The sequence below is a fragment of the Amia ocellicauda genome, unplaced genomic scaffold (assembly GCF_036373705.1).
Source record: "Amia ocellicauda isolate fAmiCal2 unplaced genomic scaffold, fAmiCal2.hap1 HAP1_SCAFFOLD_115, whole genome shotgun sequence".
NCBI classification, from domain to species: Eukaryota; Metazoa; Chordata; class Actinopteri; order Amiiformes; family Amiidae; genus Amia; species Amia ocellicauda.
The window spans coordinates 197,501-207,500 of NW_027102680.1; positions in this window are offsets into that span (position 1 = coordinate 197,501).

The window sequence follows — 10,000 nt, forward strand, 5'->3', positions numbered from 1 at the left end:
TGAGCGCCGGGAGCCGTCGGTCAGTGAGTGCTGAAGGAAAGCTCCAGCGCGGAGCCCGCACCCACCGGGGAGGTGTAGCCCTGCAGGCTGAGCGCCGGGAGCCGTCGGTCAGTGAGTGCTGAAGGAAAGCTCCAGCGCGGAGCCCGCACCCACCGGGGAGGTGTAGCCCTGCAGGCTGAGCGCCGGGAGCCGTCGGTCAGTGAGTGCTGAAGGAAAGCTCCAGCGCGGAGCCCGCACCCACCGGGGAGGTGTAGCCCTGCAGGCTGAGCGCCGGGAGCCGTCGGTCAGTGAGTGCTGAAGGAAAGCTCCAGCGCGGAGCCCGCACCCACCGGGGAGGTGTAGCCCTGCAGGCTGAGCGCCGGGAGCCGTCGGTCAGTGAGTGCTGAAGGAAAGCTCCAGCGCGGAGCCCGCACCCACCGGGGAGGTGTAGCCCTGCAGGCTGAGCGCCGGGAGCCGTCGGTCAGTGAGTGCTGAAGGAAAGCTCCAGCGCGGAGCCCGCACCCACCGGGGAGGTGTAGCCCTGCAGGCTGAGCGCCGGGAGCCGTCGGTCAGTGAGTGCTGAAGGAAAGCTCCAGCGCGGAGCCCGCACCCACCGGGGAGGTGTAGCCCTGCAGGCTGAGCGCCGGGAGCCGTCGGTCAGTGAGTGCTGAAGGAAAGCTCCAGCGCGGAGCCCGCACCCACCGGGGAGGTGTAGCCCTGCAGGCTGAGCGCCGGGAGCCGTCGGTCAGTGAGTGCTGAAGGAAAGCTCCAGCGCGGAGCCCGCACCCACCGGGGAGGTGTAGCCCTGCAGGCTGAGCGCCGGGAGCCGTCGGTCAGTGAGTGCTGAAGGAAAGCTCCAGCGCGGAGCCCGCACCCACCGGGGAGGTGTAGCCCTGCAGGCTGAGCGCCGGGAGCCGTCGGTCAGTGAGTGCTGAAGGAAAGCTCCAGCGCGGAGCCCGCACCCACCGGTGAGGTGTAGCCCTGCAGGCCGAGCGCTGGGAGCCGTCGGTCGTTCGGTCGGTCAGTCAGTGAGTGTGTGTGCTGAAGGAAAGCTCCAGCCCGGAGCCCGCACCCACCGGGGAGGAGTAGGCCTGCTGACTGAGCGCTGGGAGCCGTCGGTCGTTCGGTCGGTCAGAGAGTGAGTGTGTGTGCTGAAGGAGAGCTCCAGCCCGGAGCCCGCACCCACCGGGGAGGTGTAGCCCTGCAGGCTGAGCGCTGGGAGCCGTCGGTCGTTCGGTCGGTCAGAGAGTGAGTGTGTGTGCTGAAGGAGAGCTCCAGCCCGGAGCCCGCACCCACCGGGGAGGTGTAGCCCTGCAGGCTGAGCGCTGGGAGCCGTCGGTCGTTCGGTCGGTCAGTCAGTGAGTGTGTGTGCTGAAGGAAAGCTCCAGCCCGGAGCCCGCACCCACCGGGGAGGTGTAGCCCTGCAGGCTGAGCGCTGGGAGCCGTCGGTCGTTCGGTCGGTCAGTCAGTGAGTGTGTGTGCTCCAGCCCGGAGCCCGCACCCACCGGGGAGGTGTAGCCCTGCAGGCTGAGCGCTGGGAGCCGTCGGTCGGTCGGTCGGTCAGAGAGTGAGTGTGTGTGCTGAAGGGAAGCTCCAGCCCGGAGCCCGCACCCACCGGGGAGGTGTAGCCCTGCAGGCTGAGCGCTGGGAGCCGTCGGTCGTTCGGTCGGTCAGTCAGTGAGTGTGTGTGCTGAAGGAGAGCTCCAGCCCGGAGCCCGCACCCACCGGGGTGTGTAGCCCTGCAGGCTGAGCGCTGGGAGCCGTCGGTCGGTCAGTCAGTGAGTGTGTGTGCTGAAGGAAAGCTCCAGCCCGGCGTCCGTCCCCACCGGGGAGGAGTAGGCCTGCTGACTGAGCGCTGGGAGCCGTCGGTCGTTCGGTCGGTCAGAGAGTGAGTGTGTGTGCTGAAGGAGAGCTCCAGCCCGGAGCCCGCACCCACCGGGGTGTGTAGCCCTGCAGGCTGAGCGCTGGGAGCCGTCGGTCGGTCGGTCGGTCAGAGAGTGAGTGAGTGAGTGTGTGTGCTGAAGGGAAGCTCCAGCCCGGCGTCCGTCCCCACCGGGGAGTTGTGCCCGGGCCCGGGCCTCCTGCCGACGGACCGTGTGGCGCATTGTCCCGACTGCGGACTTTCTCCAGCAAAAAGGCGGAGGTGCAGTACCGCCATTTCGCCACACGAGGGACGGAATGGCACCCAACTGCCCCCTGGTGTCGAAAAAGCGCAAGGGCACCCGGGCCGGTCCGCCCCAGGCAGCGGCCGAGATGCAGCACCGGGGGCCCGGCCTGCCTGCCCTGGAGGTCAGCCTGCCAGCCCTGGAGGTCTGCCTTCCAGCCCTGGAGGTCAGCTATCCAGCCCTGGAGGTCTGCCTGCCTGCCTGCCTGCCCTGGAGGTCAGCCTGCCAGCCCTGGAGGTCTGCCTGTTAGCCCTGGAGGTCTGCTATCCAGCCCTGGAGGTCTGCTATCCAGCCCTGGTAGCAGCACTGCCAGCCCTGGAGGTCTGCCTGTTAGCCCTGGAGGTCTGCTATCCAGCCCTGGTAGCAGCACTGCCTGCCCTGGAGGTCTGCCTGCCTGCCTTCCAGCCCTGGAGGTCTGCTATCCAGCCCTGGTAGCAGCACTGCCTGCCCTGGAGGTCTGCCTGCCTGCCCTGGAGGTCTGCCTTCCAGCCCTGGAGGACAGCCTGCCTGCCCTGGTAGCAGCACTGCCTGCCTTCCAGCCCTGGAGGTCTGCCTGTTAGCCCTGGAGGTCTGCTATCCAGCCCTGGTAGCAGCACTGCCTGCCCTGGAGGTCTGCCTGTTAGCCCTGGAGGTCTGCTATCCAGCCCTGGTAGCAGCACTGCCTGCCCTGGAGGTCTGCCTGCCTGCCTTCCAGCCCTGGAGGTCTGCTATCCAGCCCTGGTAGCAGCACTGCCTGCCCTGGAGGTCTGCCTGCCTGCCCTGGAGGTCTGCCTTCCAGCCCTGGAGGTCTGCTATCCAGCCCTGGTAGCAGCACTGCCTGCCCTGGAGGTCTGCCTGCCTGCCTTCCAGCCCTGGAGGTCTGCTATCCAGCCCTGGTAGCAGCACTGCCTGCCCTGGAGGTCTGCCTGCCTGCCCTGGAGGTCTGCCTTCCAGCCCTGGAGGACAGCCTGCCTGCCCTGGTAGCAGCACTGCCTGCCTTCCAGCCCTGGAGGTCTGCCTGTTAGCCCTGGAGGTCTGCTATCCAGCCCTGGTAGCAGCACTGCCTGCCCTGGAGGTCTGCCTGCCTGCCCTGGAGGTCTGCCTGTTAGCCCTGGAGGTCAGCCTGTTAGCCCTGGAGGTCTGCTATCCAGCCCTGGAGGTCAGCTATCCAGCCCTGGAGGTCTGCCTGCCTGCCTGCCTGCCCTGGAGGTCAGCCTGCCAGCCCTGGAGGTCTGCCTGTTAGCCCTGGAGGTCTGCTATCCAGCCCTGGAGGTCTGCTATCCAGCCCTGGTAGCAGCACTGCCTGCCCTGGAGGTCTGCCTGCCTGCCCTGGAGGTCTGCCTGCCTGCCCTGGAGGTCTGCCTGCCTGCCCTGGAGGTCTGCTATCCAGCCCTGGAGGTCTGCCTGCCTGCCCTGGAGGTCTGCCTTCCAGCCCTGGAGGTCTGCCTGCCTGCCTGTTAGCCCTGGAGGTCTGCCTGCCTGCCCTGGCAGCAGCACTGCCTGCCCTGGAGGTCTGCTATCCAGCCCTGGTAGCAGCACTGCCTGCCCTGGAGGTCTGCCTGCCTGCCCTGGAGGTCAGCCTGTTAGCCCTGGAGGTCTGCCTGCCTGCCCTGGAGGTCTGTCTGCCTGCCTGTTAGCCCTGGAGGTCTGCCTGCCTGCCCTGGCAGCAGCACTGCCTGCCCTGGAGGTCTGCCTGCCTGCCCTGGCAGCAGCACTGCCTGCCCTGGAGGTCAGCCTGCCAGCCCTGGAGGTCTGCCTGTTAGCCCTGGAGGTCTGCTATCCAGCCCTGGAGGTCTGCCTGCCTGCCCTGGAGGTCTGCCTGCCTGCCCTGGAGGTCTGCCTGCCTGCCCTGGAGGTCTGCTATCCAGCCCTGGAGGTCTGCCTGCCTGCCCTGGAGGTCTGCTATCCAGCCCTGGAGGTCTGCTATCCAGCCCTGGAGGTCTGCCTGCCTGCCCTGGAGGTCTGCCTGCCTGCCCTGGAGGTCTGCCTGCCTGCCCTGGAGGTCTGCTATCCAGCCCTGGAGGTCTGCCTGCCTGCCCTGGAGGTCTGCTATCCAGCCCTGGAGGTCTGCTATCCAGCCCTGGTAGCAGCACTGCCTGCCCTGGAGGTCTGCTATCCAGCCCTGGAGGTCTGCCTGCCTGCCCTGGAGGTCTGCTATCCAGCCCTGGAGGTCTGCCTGCCTGCCCTGGAGGTCTGCTATCCAGCCCTGGAGGTCTGCTATCCAGCCCTGGCAGCAGCACTGCCTGCCCTGGAGGTCAGCCTGCCAGCCCTGGAGGTCTGCCTGTTAGCCCTGGAGGTCTGCTATCCAGCCCTGGAGGTCTGCCTGCCTGCCCTGGAGGTCTGCCTGCCTGCCCTGGAGGTCTGCCTGCCTGCCCTGGAGGTCTGCTATCCAGCCCTGGAGGTCTGCCTGCCTGCCCTGGAGGTCTGCTATCCAGCCCTGGAGGTCTGCCTGCCTGCCCTGGAGGTCTGCCTGCCTGCCTGCCTGCCTGCCCTGGAGGTCAGCCTGCCTGCCCTGGAGGTCAGCCTTCCAGCCCTGGAGGTCTGCCTGCCTGCCTTCCAGCCCTGCCTGCCTGCCTGCCTGCCCTGGAGGTCAGCCTGCCTGCCTGCTGCTGCTAGGCCGCTGCCCCGAGCCGCCGACCCCATCGACAGGAACACGAGAGAGTTTACAAGCGAGAGGAGGCCACATATTCGACACCTTTCGTGCTCGTTTTAGGGTCCTCTCCAGTCTGTTTGGACGTGTGTTATTCTGAATCTGCTGCTTTAACTCAAGGGATTCTGTCGTGATTGATGCCTTGTACTTCGCTGTATGTTTGCACTGGTGTTGTAAGTCGCCCTCTGTAAGATCATCATTTATTATCTGCCAAGAAATAAAGATCATCATAATGTTCCCCAACTTTCAGCTTCTGGGGAGTTTGTTCCAGAGTGTGACGACTCTCTCTCTATCACCATCTCTCTCTCTATCTCCATCTCTCTATCACCATCTCTCTCTCTATCTCTCTATCACCATCTCTCTCTCTATCTCCATCTCTCTCTATCTCCATCTCTCTCTATCTCCATCTCTCTATCTCCACCTCTCTCTCCCTCTCCACCTCTCTCTCTCTATCTCTCCCTCTCTCTATCTCTCCCTCTCTCTCACTGTGTGTGTGTGTGTGTGTGTGTGTGTACAGCAGTGTCCCTAGACGAGAGAGAGATCCCTAGACGGGGAAATTACTTTCAAACTGCAGTACCGAAATGTGTCCGTTAGATGGCAGCATGCACCAAGGAATGAAGGAAAGTGCAAAACAAAATGAAAAGGCACATCGCCTGGGCGAAAAATAATCGTAACAAATCAACGGGGGCATTTCTCGGAAAACTAACACCGGGGCAGTGCTCAGGGGGGTCCCACCTCGTGGCCACCCGGTTTGGGGGGCCATCGGGGCCGGCTGAAGAATCGCCCATACTCTGCCATAGGCAGCCCACGGTCCATCCGATCAGAGCAATGCCGGGCGGCCGGCAACCTATGGATCATAACACATCAACGGAGGCATGATAAGAGCATCTTTTATTATCTGCCAAGAAATATAGACCATCACAATGTTCCCCAACTTTCAGCTTCTACCACATCGCTGGGGAGTTTATTCCACTGTGTGACTACTCTCTCTCTCTCTGTGTGTGTGTGTGTGTGTGTGTGTGTGTGTGTGTGTGTGTGTGTGTGTGTACAGCAGTGTCTCCGGTTTTCCTTTTGGAATGCCTTGAAGCCGGGGGGGCTTTGCACTCATGAGAACATAGGGTGTCCTTGCCCTCCTTTCGCAGCCCAGGGCATTGAGAGATCCCTAGACGGGGAAATTACTTTCAAACTGCAGTACCGAAATGTGTCCGTTAGATGGTAGCATGCACCAAGGAATGAAGGAAAGTGCAAAACAAAATGAAAAGGCACATCGCCTGGGCGAAAAATAATCATAACAAATCAACGGGGGCATTTCTCGGAAAACTAACACCGGGGCAGTGCTCAGGGGGGTCCCACCTCGTGGCCACCCGGTTTGGGGGGCGATCGGGGCCGGTTCCGAAAATCGCTAAATCTCCCATAGCCAGCCCACGCTCCATCCGATAGAGCAATGCCGGGCGGCCGGCCGGCAACTACGGATCATAACAAATCAACGGGGGCATTTCTCGGAAAACTAACACCGGGGCAGTGCTCAGGGGGGTCCCACCTCGTGGCCACCCGGTTTGGGGGGCGATCGGGGCCGGTTCCGAAAATCGCTAAATCTCCCATAGCCAGCCCACGCTCCATCCGATAGAGCACTGCCGGGCGGCCGGCCGGCAACTACGGATCATAACAAATCAACGGGGGCATTTCTCGGAAAACTAACACCGGGGCAGTGCTCAGGGGGGTCCCACCTCGTGGCCACCCGGTTTGGGGGGCGATCGGGGCCGGTTCCGAAAATCGCTAAATCTCCCATAGCCAGCCCACGCTCCATCCGATAGAGCACTGCCGGGCGGCCGGCCGGCAACTACGGATCATAACAAATCAACGGGGGCATTTCTCGGAAAACTAACACCGGGGCAGTGCTCAGGGGGGTCCCACCTCGTGGCCACCCGGTTTGGGGGGCGATCGGGGCCGGTTCCGAAAATCGCTAAATCTCCCATAGCCAGCCCACGCTCCATCCGATAGAGCACTGCCGGGCGGCCGGCCGGCAACTACGGATCATAACAAATCAACGGGGGCATTTCTCGGAAAACTAACACCGGGGCAGTGCTCAGGGGGGTCCCACCTCGTGGCCACCCGGTTTGGGGGGCGATCGGGGCCGGTTCCGAAAATCGCTAAATCTCCCATAGCCAGCCCACGCTCCATCCGATAGAGCAATGCCGGGCGGCCGGCCGGCAACTACGGATCATAACAAATCAACGGGGGCATTTCTCGGAAAACTAACACCGGGGCAGTGCTCAGGGGGGTCCCACCTCGTGGCCACCCGGTTTGGGGGGCGATCGGGGCCGGTTCCGAAAATCGCTAAATCTCCCATAGCCAGCACACGCTCCATCCGATAGAGCAATGCCGGGCGGCCGGCCGGCAACTACGGATCATAACAAATCAACGGGGGCATTTCTCCGAAAACTAACACCGGGGCTGTGCTCAGGGGGCTCCCAGCTATCAGCCACCCTATCCCGGGACCGATGGGAGCACTTTAAAATTTTCGAGTCAGGGGACCAGACGGCCGAGTGAAAAACTTTGAAAAATATTCTATCTCCTCACTCCCATTGACTTTACATTAGGGCGACCAGGCGGCCGGCGGAAAAAAAATCATAACAAATCAACGGGGGCATTTCTCCGAAAACTAACACCGGGGCTGTGCTCAGGGGGCTCCCAGCTATCAGCCACCCTATCCCGGGACCGATGGGAGCACTTTAAAATTTTCGAGTCAGGGGACCAGACGGCCGAGTGAAAAACTTTGAAAAATATTCTATCTCCTCACTCCCATTGACTTTACATTAGGGCGACCAGGCGGCCGGCGGAAAAAAAATCATAACAAATCAACGGGGGCATTTCTCCGAAAACTAACACCGGGGCTGTGCTCAGGGGGCTCCCAGCTATCAGCCACCCTATCCCGGGACCGATGGGAGCACTTTAAAATTTTCGAGTCAGGGGACCAGACGGCCGAGTGAAAAACTTTGAAAAATATTCTATCTCCTCACTCCCATTGACTTTACATTAGGGCGACCAGGCGGCCGGCGGAAAAAAAATCATAACAAATCAACGGGGGCATTTCTCCGAAAACTATCACCGGGGCTGTGCTCAGGGGGCTCCCAGCTATCAGCCCCCCGGGTCTGGGGGCATTGTTTTTCTTTTTAATCATTTTGAGCATTTCCCCCAGTTTAGAGATGTGTGCCCCTAGACAACCCATTGAGAATAACTATGAAATGTTCTGAAGTTTTGATTTTCAAATGTCGGTGAAAATTGAAAAACGTCATATATTCTTCAAAGGAAGCATGGGGCGATGGTAGGGAGAGTCCCCGCAGCGTGCCTCGGCGGCGATGGGAGCGTTTTCGATGTCCCCGTCCCCCCCCCATAGGGATAGAAGGGGAGTTAGGTGACCAGGCGTCCCGGGTCCCAAAAATCGAAAAATTAATATAGAATGCTTTTTAATCCAGAAATAAAGTAGGGGGCAGTCCTGGTGAGAGTCCCAGCCACAGCCCCAGTGTGTTTTGGAGCCGTTTGGGGCCGGGTGAAAAACTTTGAAAAATGTTCTATCTCCTCACTCCCATTGACTTTGCATTAGGGCGACCAGGCGGCCGGCGGGAAAACAATCATAACAAATCAACGGAGGCATTTCTCCGAAAACTAACACCGGGGCAGTGCTCAGGGGGCTCCCAGCTATCAGCCACCCTATCCCGGGACCGATGGGAGCACTTTAAAATTTTCGAGTTAGGGGACCAGGCGGCCGAGTGAAAAACTTTGAAAAATTTTCTATCTCCTCACTCCCATTGACTTTGCATTAGGGCGACCAGGCGGCCGGCGGAAAAAAAATCATAACAAATCAACGGGGGCATTTCTCCGAAAACTAACACCGGGGCAGTGCTCAGGGGGCTCCCAGCTATCAGCCACCCTATCCCGGGACCGATGGGAGCACTTTAAAATTTTCGAGTTAGGGGACCAGGCGGCCGAGTGAAAAACTTAGAAAAATTTTCTATCTCCCCTAGGTGACCAGGCAGCCGGAGCTGATTTTTCTGACCCCTAAAACAATTATTAAAAGGTATTTTTTCGCCAAACTAAGACTTTTAAAATTCAAATAGGATGATTATCTACTGCCCCAGTGGGTTTTTGAACCATTTTAAGCCTTTTTGACAGTTTTCATTTTTCCCCCATTGACTTCAATGGGAGTTAGGTGACCAGTCCTCCGACTTTTGAACCTCTCCTGGGGGGGCTGTGAGCCCCCGATTTCTTTGCAAAGCACGTCATTCGATTCGTCTCAGTCCCCTCTATATACCCCGTGTGTTTGTTTTCTCGAAAAACCCCCGGAACACGGTTTTTTAGGGGGGGGGTGGGGGGGGGGTACTTCGGAGCCATTTGGGGGGGGGTAAACGACATTTCCCGAAATTAATTTTAACACAGCCTTCCTCAGAATCGCTTTTCCAACAAAATCCTTTTTATTTCGAGTCTCTACGATGTTCCTAAGTGGTCGAAACCACTTTTGGACAGTTTTTACACCAAACGGCTCGGGCGCACAGCGGGCCGTGTGCCGATGGGCGGTTCTCGCGGGTCTGAGGCGGGGCTAGGCTGCTCGCGGCGGGCATGGGAGTGCCGTGTGCAGCCGCCACAGTGTTCCAGGCTGTCAGCATTTCTCTACGGTGCCGGGGGAAATACAGGAACTGGGTTTTTGAAGACACTTAGTGCAATGAGAGAGGTCAAAACTGAGCTAAGGGCACTTGCTGGAGGAAAGTGGCTGGGCCCCGCTAGCTCTTTTACGGACACTTTCTGGACTTGGCCCGGGATTTTCAGACGGTTCTTTGCGACTGTCTGATCATCCAGCGAAATGCAAGGGGGGGAACGGTCCCGGCCGCACCCCGCGTTTCAGGCCTCGTCGGCGGCCCGCTCCGGCGGCTGCGCCCGCTAAGTCTTCGCGGCCCGCCGTGGAGAGTGTGTATGCTGCCCGCCCCAGACGTTCACCCCAAGGGCTTGCGGGCCTTTAAGGGTCTGTCTTTCGGGGTTTCACGGGCTCTGACCTCACCTCCCTGTGGTTCCCGACCGGGGTGTATGTATGCTGCCCGCCCCAGACGTTCACCCCAAGGGCTTGCGGGCCTTTAAGGGTCTGTCTTTCGGGGTTTCACGGGCTCTGACATCTCCCCGGTGGTTCCCACGGAACGGACATATGTATGCTGCCCGCCCCCGGCAGGAACCCCAA